Source organism: Pteropus medius, unplaced genomic scaffold (genome assembly GCF_902729225.1).
Source record: "Pteropus medius unplaced genomic scaffold, Ma_sr-lr_union100, whole genome shotgun sequence".
NCBI classification, from domain to species: domain Eukaryota; kingdom Metazoa; phylum Chordata; class Mammalia; order Chiroptera; family Pteropodidae; genus Pteropus; species Pteropus medius.
The window spans coordinates 11,717,246-11,731,951 of record NW_024349519.1 but is presented as its reverse complement, the minus strand read 5'-3'; the positions used below and the strand labels follow the sequence as shown (position 1 = coordinate 11,731,951).

Genomic DNA, 14,706 nt, shown 5'->3' with positions numbered 1-14,706 from the left:
GATACGTGTCACACATTGTGCTATGCTTGCTGCTATTGGTAGTAGGAAAAGAAAGGCTAATATTCTTGAACAGTTAACTGTAATCAATTGCTGGAACCCAGTAATGTTTAGATTTCACAGTTATAAACTCTAATGTCTCTAAACTTCCTTTTTAGTGAGATTTCAGTAGAAAGATGACTTACACCCCATTTTTTCTATTTATAATATTGTTTTTATAATATGTTTTTCAATAATTCTAGGTTTCTTATGAACACAGTTATCACCATATATTGACTATTATGTGATATTTTTGTTCTTGACTTTATTTCCTGGTCAGCTGGGATGAATAATTAAATAATTTTCTCAAAAAAGGTATATATTTTAAGTTTTTGAATATGAGAATATTTTTCTAATGCCTTCCACCTTAATTATAATTGGATCACGTAAAAGTTGTGTTGCATACTTTTGTTTCTATATGGAAGCTTGGAAGATATTTTTTCTTTTGTTTTAAACTAAGGAAAAAAAAAAAGCATTTCTAAAATTTATCTACATGTGGAAGTCACCTTCTTCTCTCCCTATTTCAACACTATTCGCTATTTCACCTGAAACTCAGGAATACTTTTAATCTGTAGACTTATATATTTGCATATCAAAAGGCATTTTTCTTACTTGCTATATTTAACTAGTTTTTTTTTCCTGATTGTTCTGTTCCTGTCTCTGGAATATCTGTGAGTCTTAAATGAGATCTCCTTTGTTTGTCTTTCATATATAATGTGTCTTTTATAATTTTTATCTGACAATTGAAATATTCTCTATCAATTCGACATTTCCTTTGAATATTTTCATCTTTTTATTGCCTTGACTAAAATCAGACTGTTTCCTGAGGTAAAGTTCTTCCATGAGTCTTCTGAAGTAAACTTTTTGTTTTCTCTTATATCCCAGATATGTCAACTCCAGAAGGTAAAGGCTCTTCCTCCTTACCATTACTTTCAAGCAATTCATCTCCCTTTCCACTGAAACAAAGACTAAAACAAAAACAAGGCTAAACGAAATCTCCTCTTTGAAACTTAGGTCATCCATCTACACTACTCTCTTCCCGTGCTTTATCTATGATTTACTGACCCTTTAATGACTGAAGAGATTAGCTCTAGATTCAGACTTTCTAGCCACCTCTCAGATGAATCTCTTTCCTCCTGCTTCTTTCATGCTTTCCCCTATCTTTGACTCGTAACAATTGGACTCTGACATATCCAAGTGTCTCTCTTTGCATTTTTCCTACTTTGAGTGCATTATGCTTTATAATGCTTAATGTTTTTGCATTAAATTTTGGAAGTTTTCAGTCATTATTTCCTGAAATATTTTTCCTGCTCTTTTCTTTCTTATCTCCCTTTTTGGGACTTCTGTTACATGTATCTTGATATGCCTTAGTCCTTTAAAAGCTCCCTGTTGCATTTATAATAGCATCACTTATAATTTATGATCGTCTATGAAGGCCCGGCAGGATTTGACTCCTGTCTGCATTTTCAACTTTATTTCATGTCAATCCCTCTCTCACTCTCACAATATGCTCTAGTTACATGGCTTTACAATTGCTCCTAGAACAAAATTTATGAAGAAGGAGATGTGTGCGTAACAGTTGCTATTTTTTATGCCTTTAATGCTCTTTTCTTATTCTTTACATGGATCTTTTGTCTTTTCTTTATCATAAATGCCATTCTCAAAGAGGCCTTTCCTAACCATGCTATATATTGTAGCTTTTCTTCTGCCCAAATATTTTCTATGACAATGTCTAATTTATTTCCTTCATGATATTTTTTTTTAAAACTACAATTTTTGTTCTATTTATTTATTTACTTGTAATTGTCCACTCTCTTATTAGACTGTAAGTACTCTAATGAGGTTAGAACCAAATTGGTCTTATTTGTTTTGTATTTCCAGTGTCTATTACAGTGTCTGGCATATAGTTGATGCTCAATAAATACATGGTTGTTGCATGAATAAATTAATCTCTTTGTTAACTCTGAATTCTGGGAGATTCTCAGATTTATGTACCAATCTATTGATTTAACGCAGATTTTAATTTTGATACTGAAACTGGTGTTTCTTTACATTCCATTAAAAAGTTAAAAGCTGGTGCTTTTGTACCTTCTGTTATTTCAACCCACTTGCCTTTTACGGATTCTGATCCAGTTTTTTTCTTTTTCTCTCTCTTTTCATTTTTTAGTTTTAACATTTAAACTTTGTTTTCATGTTACAAAATAAATATATGCTTTTGTAAAAGAAAGAGTTAAAACATTATAAAGTGAAAGTTCCTTATATTTCAAACATCCACCCCCTGCCTTCACCCCAAATGACCAAGAGGAAGAGATAACCACTATAACGGTTCTACTCAATTTTGCTCTGAACTGAAAACTACAAATCTTTGAACCTAAAAGCTCTGAAAAATATTTAAAAATTGAACCTACAGAGCTTTTTCCTGAACGCCTGGAAAGAAAAGCTTTTTTTCCCATTGGACATGACTCTTCAAATGTCCTTTGAAATGGGTGAGATCGTTATCTCCAATTTATATATAATCAGCAGTACGTACAGAGGGAGATATGCAGAGAACTGGTCAATGTCAATTATTCTCTGTTTTCTTTTTCAATTACAGTTGACATTCAATATTATTTTATATTAGTTTCAGGTATATAGCATAGTGGTTGGACATTTATGTAATTTACAGTGTGATCCCCCTGACTAGTCTATTATCCACCTGATACCATTCATAGTTATTACTATATTATTAACTATGTTCCCCATGCTTTACTTTACACCTCCATGACTATTTTGTAACTACAAATGTGTACTTCTTAATCCTTTCACCTTTTTCACCCAACCCCCAACCCACCTCCCACCTGGCACCCATCAGTCTGTTCTCTGTATCGAGTCTATTTCTGTTTTGTTTGTTCATTTATTTTATTCTTTAGATTCCACATATAAGTGAGATCATGTGGCATTTGTATATCTCTATCTGATTTATGTCACTTACCATGTTGTCGTAAATGGTAAGATCTCATTCATTTTTACGGCTGAGTAATACTCCATTATATATATACACACACACCACATCTTCTTTACTGATCTAGTTTCTTGATGTATATCAGGAGACTGTCTCTCCCTTGCTGGCTTTGTGGAAGCAAACAACCATTCTAGAGAATCTGACATGGCAGGAACAGCAGGTAGCTGTGAAAAGCTGAGTGGCATCTGGCCAAGAGACAGCAAGGAGCTGAAGCCCTCAGTCCTACAACCACAAGAAACTGAATCTTGTCAATGACCTGAGTGAGCTTAGAAATGAATCTTTCCCCAGCTAAGCTTCAGATGAGAACACACTCTGGTTGACACCTTGATTGCAGTGTTTTGAGGCACTGAGCAGAGGGCACTCCTAGGCCATGGCTAGACTACTGATCCATAGAAATGTGTGTTGGTTTAAGCTACTAAGTTTGTGGTAATTGTTACACAACAATAAATAACTAATACACAATGCTTTTTATTTTTATGTATTTTGAAATATTTGTAATAAATTACTTTTAAACTTTTTGTTTGTTTTATCTTATATTGGTATCTTTTCATAGGCTTCACCTATTTTCTTAATTTTGTTTGCTAATTCTTCATTAGGGAGGGGCAAATGATTTGCTCTCAGAGTGGATGAATGCTCTAAATCAATTGGTTCTCTGTTCCTCTCAATGTTAGCTTCATCCACTCCCACCCCACTCATTGCCTGACATTAATGTTGTTTTTTACTACCTGCTTAGTGTGATACCCAGGAGGCAGTCACGTATCGTGATACTGCAGGTCTTAGGTAGGGATCTTCTCTTGCTCAGATTGCCTGGTCCTGTGACTAAGATAGAGATTCAGATGCAGTTTACAATGCCTCTTTGCACAATAGAATATATGAAAGACTTCACCCCTAGCACCAGCTATGCTCTCTCTCTTAAGTATGCTTTCTCTTCTTACAATACTGGGGAATGTTTAGTCTCTAAATAGTGGTAACAGTGAAAGGCTGCTGATTTGGGAGAATGGCTGAATGAAATGAGAGAGCAGAGAATGACACTGACTTTGTCTGAGGCACAGTCCAATAGGCTCCTGTCTTCCAGAGTACTGCACATTCTCACTCTTTGGGCTGGGGCAAAGCTTTTGTTACCTTTTTTGGGGACTTCTGTTTTGTTCTGATTCAGAGGGTGGAGTATATGTTGTATAATTCAAGAAGATGCATTTCATTCCATCCTCAGGGTGATTCATTCAGTGGAAAATTTCCCTGCACTTTGGGCTATGGTCTTTCCTTATTTTTTATTTACAGTACTGTCATCACTTTGTCTTTTTGTTTAAATTCATGGATATTTTAACTTAATGGGAAATTTGGAACAGCTGTATTAGACATAGTGTCTGCTAAAATCTTAACTTGTAAATCTTAGTCCCTTTTTTGGTTTTAATTAAAGGCTGTGGGATCAGGAGAGGACAGTGACCTTTTAGAAATATCTTCTACTGAATTCAGGTTTGTGTCTATCATTTTTTTTTTAATCTCCTTTCATTTCCAGAAAGATGGGAAGGAAATGGTATTCCCTGAGTATTGAATATCTCATATATGCCAGTTATTTTGCATTTATTCTTGACAAAATTTCATGAGTAGGTATTTTTCCACTTGAATGAGAGAAATATCTTAGAAGGTATAAAACTGTTGCATAAATGCATATGGAATTTAAACCAAATGGAATTTAAATCAAAGTCTTTTGACTTCAGGTATCATAGTCAGGAAAGTCAATGTCCCCGTTATGTGAACAACCTTGAGCTATTTCATCTACTCTCACATCACTCTGTTATGGAGAACACTTTTCTCCTATGTAGTGGAGCTCATGAGTACTCTGGCTTTTTGAATCGAGATTATACAAAGGGACTGGGCTGAACAGCATGGCTGAACTACACCACTGGCTCAGATGAGTGTTACTCAGATGAGCTCCATGTAACCTGGATACCTGGCAATGGTATATCTTCTCCATTGGACACAGGAAGGCTGTTGGCCTAGTTATCTTTCTTGGTGCTGATACCTTTTGGCTGATCTAGATTTCAGAGCATAGTTGGCTTGGTTGGGTGGAGATGTCCCTCTGACCTTCCTAGTCTGGAAAGGCTCTGCCTTCTCTCTTTGTAGCATATCAAGTTTCTGATTTTACATGGCCTCTCACTCCCATACAAGCATACTTGCTTTACCTTCTGAGGCTCAAATCAGGAGTCCTTTGGATTCTCTTGTACTTCTCTTTCAGTAAGTTTATTGTTAAGGTTCAATGCTTCTTCTTTCATGGTTCTTTGAGTATCAGTCACATTTCTGTCCTAGTAACCACTGCAACCTGTCCTCCTTTTCCAGCCACATTAAAAAATATGTATTTCAGTTAAACTACATCTTAGATATATGTTTTCTGCTATTTCTAAGAGAAAAAAATTATTTCTTAAAATACCAAAGTCTGTTAGTCTAAAGCTTTCTGCAATATCGCTATCCAATGTCCTAGATATTTATATGATTTCTGTGTCAGATTTTCAAGATGAAGATATCACTTATATTAACTTTCTTTAATAGTTTTTTGGCCTTTGTTTTAATGAGGATTTCAGCAACTTTTTCTCTACCCTTGTTGTAGTGTGGATTATATCTACAATATGGTAGAGACTCTCATCTCTATTATGTGTTCCATAATAAAGTCCTCCTCTTTTCTGTGGGTAAAGCTGCAACATATATCTCCAAGATTCACAAGTGTAATTAGCACATAATGGATTAGAGGCAGAAAAGCCACACAATTTGGGATCAGTCCTACCCTGATCCAGAATGAAGATCCACAACCTCAATCTTCTAATGATTTACAGAACTGGTTGGGAAACACAGCAGAGGCTATCAGACTATTCAACCCACTAATGCATGGGTTGGTAAACTTTTCAGTAAAGGGCTGAATGGTAAATATTTTAGGCTTGTGGGATATATGGTCTCTATTGCCAACACTCAACTCTGCTACTGCATTATGAAAGTAGTCATAGACTATATGTAAATAAACAGGCTTAGCTATGTTCCAATAAAACTTTTTTTTTTTTAATACAAAACAAGGAGGCAAGCCATATTTGGCCTATGGGCCATGGTTTACCCATCCCTGTATTAATGCCTGGACAACCAGAACACAGAGCTCTTCTAAAGTGAACTTTCAAAAGAATCAAAGAAAGCAGTCAAGGTCAAAGATGGGTACACCCCTTACTAAAGCCAAAGCCTCAAAGCATGCATCCTGGCTCCATTGAATGCCTCTAAGCATTTTTTGTTGACATTTTTATTTTGTTTTTATCTGTAAATTCCTTTCCCTGTCTTATTTTTTCTCAAAATTCATGGTCCATTTCACCAGATATTAGGTTCATGGCTGGAGGGAACAGTAATAACATCCTTTTTCCCCATCCAAGTTCTGATCTAACTGAAAAATGGAATGAGAAAGTTGACATGTGGAGAGCAACCTTTTATTTTTTACTATGAAAGGCCTGTTTGGAGGCTGTGGTTTATAACTGCAGATAAGTGAGTTTACTAATGCTGTGTGTCAAACTTAGGCATTCCTATCAACCTAGAATTCTTGCTCCCTGCAGGCAGTTTGCAATCAAGAGAAAGAAAGAAGAAAAGTTCTGCTTACTTACTTTATCTTTCCACATTTACCATCCAGATAAGTAATTTCACCTAGCCTGAGCAGGAGAGAGGGAGACAAGAGATTCCAGGAGTGCTAGGCCAATTAGGTTTTCCTCCAAAAGGAGAAGAAGTTTTCTCCACAAACAATGTCAACTCAAGCCATGACTTTGAAAGGACCATTTTTGTTGAGATGAATAAGGCAAACAAAGATAAAATAACAGATGGAGGGAGCCAGCAGGATTTTTGGTCTGAATGACAGTCCACGGAACTATTAAAAATCTTATTTTAAATAGTGGTCTCACTCTGTTGCTTCTTAAAGGATGTGGGAAAGTCAAGAACATTCTCAAAATAATTTGTTTGATGAAGTTCCAGTTTTCTTATCTTTAGAATCATTTCTTCTGCAATTACCCAAAAGCCCGGAGAGCAAATCTTATGGGTCCGTAGCGTCATGACTAGCAACCCATTCTCTTTCCCTCTACTAGCACCTTACACAGGGCTGGTCAAATAGGAGTCCTCAAAAATATTGTTTAAACAAATGAATAAATACAAACTTCTACGGTCTTGATTTCTTACCCTCACCACGTTGTTTAAGAAATTAATAATAAGTCTCTCCTTGACCGTATCTATCAATCTCTTAAAGAACTCTGATTTTCAGCTCATAGACGTTTAGATTTGTCTTACCATACTGCTTTTCTAACTAATTGCTCTTGAGAAAAAAAAATTGGTGTAGTAATGCCGTATCTAATGCACAGCATATAGCCAGAGGTGATGATATCACTGAAAACTGACAATAATTTATGCAATAAAGAGGCATCTACTAATGTGTTGCTAATTTATGTTTGGAAACTGAAGTTGTCTCTGAGGCTTTAATGAGGTCAGGAAAGTATAGAGGCTCCTTTAAAAAGGGAAAATAAAATAAAAAATAAGTTTCATATTTTCCTTGGTCTGTTGCTTAAGAAGGTTACTGTAGGAAATGTAAATAGACCACAGGAAGCTTTAGAAACTCAGCTCCTTGATTGGAAAAATGGAAATTCTGTTTTTTATGGAAATAAAGTAATTCTATGAAAATACAAAATGCAGTTGGTTATCATTTGAAAAGGGTTAGTCTTTTGGATTACGGTTTTTTTTTTTTTTTTTTTTTTAAATATAATACAACTCTGGCGCAGGCCATTCCAAGTATATTTCTGAAAGCAAAATAAATGGGAAACTGTTTTCTCTCTTCATTAATGTCTTACTCTGTTCTATTTGTGGAATGTCAAGAGAAGGAGCACACAGAGTTTCCCTGGATCATTTTCAGAGAGAGAAGGATGAATGGGGTGAGGGAGTTGACCCCAAAAGAAAAGAATTAGTCAGTTTGGAAAAATCATGCCTCCCCAGCCTTGGAGCACATTTAGATCCTCTAATTGTGAGAAGTAACACCTTTGCTAGACTTCCAGGACCATTCCCCTTAAATTAAAAAAGCAAACAAACAAACAAACAAAACAAAAAATGTGGGAAGAGGAGAAGATTTTTGTTATTTGTTTACCAACTATAAAGTCCTCATGACCCTATCAGGCTTGGTAATTATTATTTTGGATTATTCCGTCAGTTTCCCCTCTACACACACATTCCCTTTCCTCTTTTCTTCTTTCTTCACCTTGAACTTTGTACTATCTCTTGGTGAAATTTAACTTAACTCTTTTTCTTGTTTTGAATAAACTTTAGTGTGAAAACTGTAATATTGTGAAGAAAATATTGTTAAATAGGTTTTCATCTTTTTGTTATCAATGTTTTTTGATCAGTGACTACATGGGACACAAGTGGAGAATAAGCTAAACATCATCTCTGTCCTCATGGGATTAACTGGCTTTCTGGAGCATCTGGAAGAAATATCAGCAAGCTGTAGCTCATGGGCAAATCTGGGCCATCACCTGATTTTGGAAATAAAGTTTTATTGAACATTGATGCTCATTCAGCGACATATTGTCTGTGGCTGCCTTTATGCTACAACAGCAGAACTGAGTAGTTGCAACAGAGATCATTGGGTCAACAAAGCCTAAAATATTTACCATATGGTTTCTTGACCAAAAATGTTTGCCAGCTACTGCTTAGGAAGAAAAACTAGTTCCTCTAATACATAGGGCTAAAGAAAGAGACAACCAGTAAAGAAACTCTGTACAAGGGCATGTTAAAGCAAACTGGTTGGCCCCCAATACCCATTCTGCACGCCTTCCTTCAAAGAGTAGACAGTGATTTTCAGTTAGGCATGTATCACCTGGCATGTAGACTACATTCTTGTCTCTTTTGCATATAGAGATGGCCTTGTAATTAAGTTCTGCCCAATGGGATGCAAACAAAGATGTTATGTACACTTCTTGGAAGTTTCCACAAGGAGAGGATGAATTCTTCTTTGGCCCTTTTCTCTTCCTACTGGTTGCAGTGCAGTCATAATTGCTGGAGCTGGAACAGTCATCTGGGCCCATGGAACCCAGGAATAGTGAACAGCAAGAAAAAGGACTCTGATTTATGGAGCTGATCACACTCATTTTAAGCTACCTTCCTCTGAATTTTGTTTATGTAAAGAAGAAATAAACTGCTATTGTGTTACAGCTACTGATATTTTGACTTTTTGTCCAATGCAACTGAACATTTCTATCTAACATTCATTTTATACTCTCCCTTTTTGTTGTAAACTTTTCATAATTTTTAACCTTTTTATTAAAGTATAGTATAACTATAGAGAAGTGTGTGTGTCATAAGCATACAGTTCAGTGAATTTTTAGAAACTGAACACAGCAGCATAACAAGTAGCTAAATAAAAAACAATGCTATTTACCAGTGTCTTAGGATGCCCCCACTCTTCTTTTCAGCAGTTGTCTCAACCCAAGAATTACCACTCTCTTGACTTCTAATAGTATTGATTACTTTTTCCCATTTTTATGTATTATACAAATGAGTTTACACATGTATACTCTTTTATGTCTGCCTTTAATAGATCAACATTATGTTTATAAATTTTATGTACATCATAGAGTGTAGATGTGGTAATTCATTTTCACTGCTATATAGTATTCCGTTGTGTGAATATAACACAGTTTATTTATCTATTCTGCATTTGAAAGACATTTGGGTAGCTTCTAAGTTTTTGACTACTACAAATGGCTGTACTATAAACATTTTAGTACATGTATTTTGGTGAACACATACACACTTCTATTTGGTATGTACCTAGGGGTGGAATTGCTAGGCCTTAGGATATGCTTAGGTTCAACTGTGATAGCTACTACAGTTGTCTGATGTTACTGAATTGAGTTACATTCCCACCAACTATGCACAAAAGATTTGATTTTTGTAAATTTTTGTTAATATTTGGATTTTCCTTCTTTTTCATTTCAGCAATTTTCTTATGTATGTAGTAGTATTGCATTGAGTTTTTATTCACATCTTTCTAATGACTAATTGTATCAGTTATCTACTGCCACAGTAATGCTGCATAACAAGGAACCACAAAATGTTGGTGGCATTCCCCACTAAGCATGTGCTGATTTCAAGTTTGGAGTCATCTGGGGGCTGGTTTGGCAGCTCCCCTATTCTAGACTGGGATTGTTCACATGCCTGGGGACACCGGCCTATTGTCAGATGATCTAAGCTGGCTGCAGCTGGAGTGATTGTGATTATTCATGTCTATAGGTCTCTCAATCTCCAGCAGGCTAGCCCCAACATTCTCATGGTGAATGGCACAGGTGCGAAAGCAAACAAGCCCAGTTGTGCAAGTGCTTCTCCAACTGTTGTTTGTATAACATTTGCTAATATCCCATTGGTCAAAGTGAGTCACACAGCCTAGCTCAGATTCAAAGTCGGTGAGCATCATAAAGTTACATGGCAAAGGGCATGAAGACAGGGACATGAGTAGTGAGCCATTTTTGTGATCTATTGCACTTATGAAGTTATGTTAACTTTCATTTGTTTATTGACATATCTTCTTTTGTGACGTGGATGCTTAAAGCTTTCTCATTTTCCTTTGGAATGTCAATCTTATTGATTTATAGATCTTTACACTTCTGGATAAGAGTCTTTTATTTGACAGATGCATTGTGAATAACTTCTTTCCCTCTGGGAACTGCTTATTTATCCCTCAATGATGTCTTTTAAGAAACAGAATTTCTTATTTTTAATATAGTAAATTTATTAATTTTTTCTTTATGTTTAATGTTTTCTGTATCTGTTAAAAAAGTCTTGCTTACTCCATAGTCATAAAGGTGTTTACTTTTGTCTTTTTTCTAATATCTTTTTTATTTTATCTCTCATATGCAGATTATAATCAGTTTAGAACTTATGTCTGTGAATAGACTGTGATAGAAGTCAACATGTGTTGTTCCCTTATGGTTGTGTAATTAACCACCTAGCATTTATTGAAAAAAAAAAATCCTTTTTTTACTGTGTTACACTCACTTTTGTCATAAATTAGATGGCCATATATGTGTCAGTCTGTTTTTTGTACTCTCTTTGATATGTTAAGAATATTATAGCCTAGTTTTGGCTGCACTTTGGGAATTGCCAAGTCCTATTTCTGTGCCTAGAGAGATGTGGTAAAGATTAAGTTGGATGAGTCCGCACGTTTTCACCTAAAGTGATTTTTTAGTGGAGAATTTGGATTTGAAATAGTATAAAAGTTTATTCATACTACTTATTGATTGACTAGGGATTAGAATAAGCATGTCATGAGGAAATCTATTTTTTCTGGTTCAGTGTATTTGGCAAACTATTTTTGAAGTATTTGCAGCATGAAATTTTTTCTTTCAGGTTAAGGCATGAAGTTTCAGCTGTTAAATTCATTCCTCGAGTGATATCTTATGTCTATTATGGCTCTTGGTAGTTTTTATATCAGGAATTAGGTAGGCACCAGTGTATAGAATTACACTTTCTCTCTGCCCAAGAAGAATTATATAATAGAATAATTACTGGTTTGTATAAGAACAGGAACTTTTTTAATTTACAGAATTGTAAGAAATATGAGATCTAAATTTCCAGATGGAGGATCAAGGATAGAGATTGACACTCTGACTTTACCAGACCATTTGAAACTGTAAGCTTATGGGCCAGAAAGGGAAATTTTCATCATGATATGCCTGAGTTAATGATTCCCATTCAGGCCAGAAACCAAAATATGTTGTTACTGATTGCTGTCTGCCAAGAGTGGCTATTTACCAAAGATTAGGTATAGTATGAACCAATTATCAATACCAGTTTTTAAAATTTCTCTATTAGAGAAAGAAATGGCTTAAAATGCAGGTACCTGATCTGTAGTTGTAAATAAATATTTCAGTAAGAAGAACTGGGACAGTGTTGAAGGCCCCAGTCTAACTCACTTGGGAGACATTTTCCTTGCTATCATTCCTCTGATAGGTTTTCTCTATAGATTTTTTAAATATAAGGATGATATGTTTCAAAATATTTTAACAAACCCAGAATGATAAATTTAAGTTGCTTCTATTGCAAATGAGGAACTGTGAAACTGTAAAAAAGAGGCAGTATTCAAGACTGAATACAACTTAGAACATGACTTTTTTTTTCTTTTTAGTATAAAATCCTCTATGTGGCTCAATTCAAGGAAATGGAGGGAAAATCTATTTATCTGGTAGCTTAGTGTTTGTCCTGTTTACCTATAAAAGAAGAGACATTCCTATATTGTCATATTTATTGTATAACTATGTTCAATTAGTGTTTAGTGGTCATCGCCAATTGCTAAATGAATGAATTCTGCCTTGGGTCATTTCTCAAAAATTTTATATGTATATTTTGTATCTGTCTAAATTGGTTACCAGCTTTCAGAATGTAGACGCTATGTCTTCATCACTTTTAAATTCTCTTCTATGTTTAGCATCCTACTGAGCAGAAAGCAGATACTAAAAAACTACATAGAAAGATAGAATTCCAATAATCAGAGAGCTAAGAAACATTTGTGCTCTTTTACATTTTCCAAGCTATACTTACATCCAATACCTAGGAAGAGACATATCTATATGGTAGAAAGTTATGAGCACTTAGATTAAAACTGTAGGAAGCAGCAGTATTAGTGGGACAGAAGGAGATGGATACTCTTTGAGGAGACAAAATAATTAGTAAAACAATAAAAGGGGAGACTGGAAATAGGATAGTCTAGAATCCGAGTAAGAAAATAGTTTCAAAAAAAAAAAGAACAGTCTATTACGTCAATGTCACAGAGAGGTCAAGTTTAGGGAAGTTCGAAGCATTCTGAAATTTGGAAAATAGAAGGTCACTTATAACTTCAGGGAAAACCATTTCAATAGAATGGCCAACAGTAGTGAGGTCAGCAGTGGTGAGCTAAGGAGTGAGTAAGAGAGGGCAAGGGGAAACATGAGTTGCAAGAGTTCAGAGAAAGAAAAGAGCAAAGAAACATGGAGAAGGTGTGATGAGGGAAAGGGAAATTTATGACTCATTGGGAATAGAACATAAATAGTTGTCTGAGGTTAAAATGGCACATCTAGGGCTGGCATCAGGAAAGTGAAAGATGGAAAACATTTTAGAAAATAATGGTGATAGAAGCTTTATGACATAATAATTGGTTGACTGTCGGGAGGTTGGGAAGTGGCTGATTTAGAAATTTCAAGTTTGGGTCATTAGCAATACAGTGTTGCTATGAACAGAAACAGGGCACTTTGAAGAACAAGTAGATTTTGCAGATAGTGACTTGAATCTAAAAGCTATTGAATATGAGGTGCAAATGGAACCTCTTGGTTTAAATGTCGAAATGGCAGTTGTAGTTGTAGGCTAAAGGAATAACTTTATAGTGTCTGGTCATTATATCCCAGTGCTTGATTTCCAAGAGTTTGATACATTCAACCTCTTTAATTCATATTGTAATACCATTCTTTTTTTAATTTTTTAATTTTTAATTATTTTATTTTTTAGGTGAGGCAACCCTTGGTTGTTGACCTCACTGATTGCAAGGACCTTGTCAGCTTACAATCCCTTATTTTTTTTTAAATTTTTATGCCTACAGCACTTGGTCTTCCTAAGTGGTCTCCCATTCAAGTACTAACCAGGCCCGACCCTGCTTAGCTTCCGATATCAGATGGGATCGGGCTTGTTCAGGGTAGCATGGCCAAAGATATAACATCATTCTTATTGCTACTGTTTATCAGCTGATTCCAAAGTCTACATCACTAATAGCCTTTATTGATAGTTCATATAATAGTCATTTACTATACAAAAAGGACCTCTTCAATTATGGCACGAAAAGCGCTTGACATAGAGAGGTGCCTATCCACAAGTACTCGATTAAATGTTAATGTCACCTGACTGCAAGACCCTCAACTAGCCCCTTTCTCATATGAAATCCTACTTACTCTTTGTATCAGTTTTCTATTGTTGCTGTAACCAATTACCATAAACTTAGTGGCTTAATACAATACCAATTTATATTCTTATAGTTCTGAAGATTAGAAGTCCAAACTGGGTCTCACTAGGTTGAAATCAAGGTTAAAAATCAATCAGCTAAAATCAGGACTGCATTCCTTTCTGGAGGGGAGAATCTGTTTCCTTGCCTTTTCTAGCTTCTACAGGCTTCCCACATTTCTTGTTTCCTGGTCGCCTTCCACCTTTAAATTTAGCATTATGAGTCTTTCTTATATAGCATCACTCTGACACTGAATCTTTTTCTGCTCTTACTTTTGAGAGTCCTTGTGATTACATTGGGCCTACTATAATCCAAAACAATTTCCCCATCTCCAGGTCAGCTGATGAGCAGTCTTCATTTCATTTACATCTTTAACTCTCCTTTTCCACATAACATTACCTATTTACAGGCTCTAGGGATTAGACTGTAGGTATCTTTGGGAGGCATTATTCTATTTGTTATACCCTTTAAGGTCATATTTAGCTGTCACCTCTTCTGTGAAGCACGGGACGATTCCACAAAATAAATAGAATCATGTTCTTTTCAGTATTTCTTCTACACATAATGACTACTTCTTATAGCTCAAATTGTGCTGTGATTATTTGTATAACAGTCTGACTCCTTCACTCCAGGGGAGGCAGAGCTTTGTGTT

At 35.4% G+C, this 14,706-nt stretch overlaps 1 pseudogene; it reads right to left on the bottom strand.

The window, feature by feature from the left end:
- Positions 1–13,649: 13,649 nt before the first annotated feature.
- Positions 13,650–13,768, bottom strand: LOC120618638 (uncharacterized; annotated as a pseudogene).
- Positions 13,769–14,706: the final 938 nt, after the last annotated feature.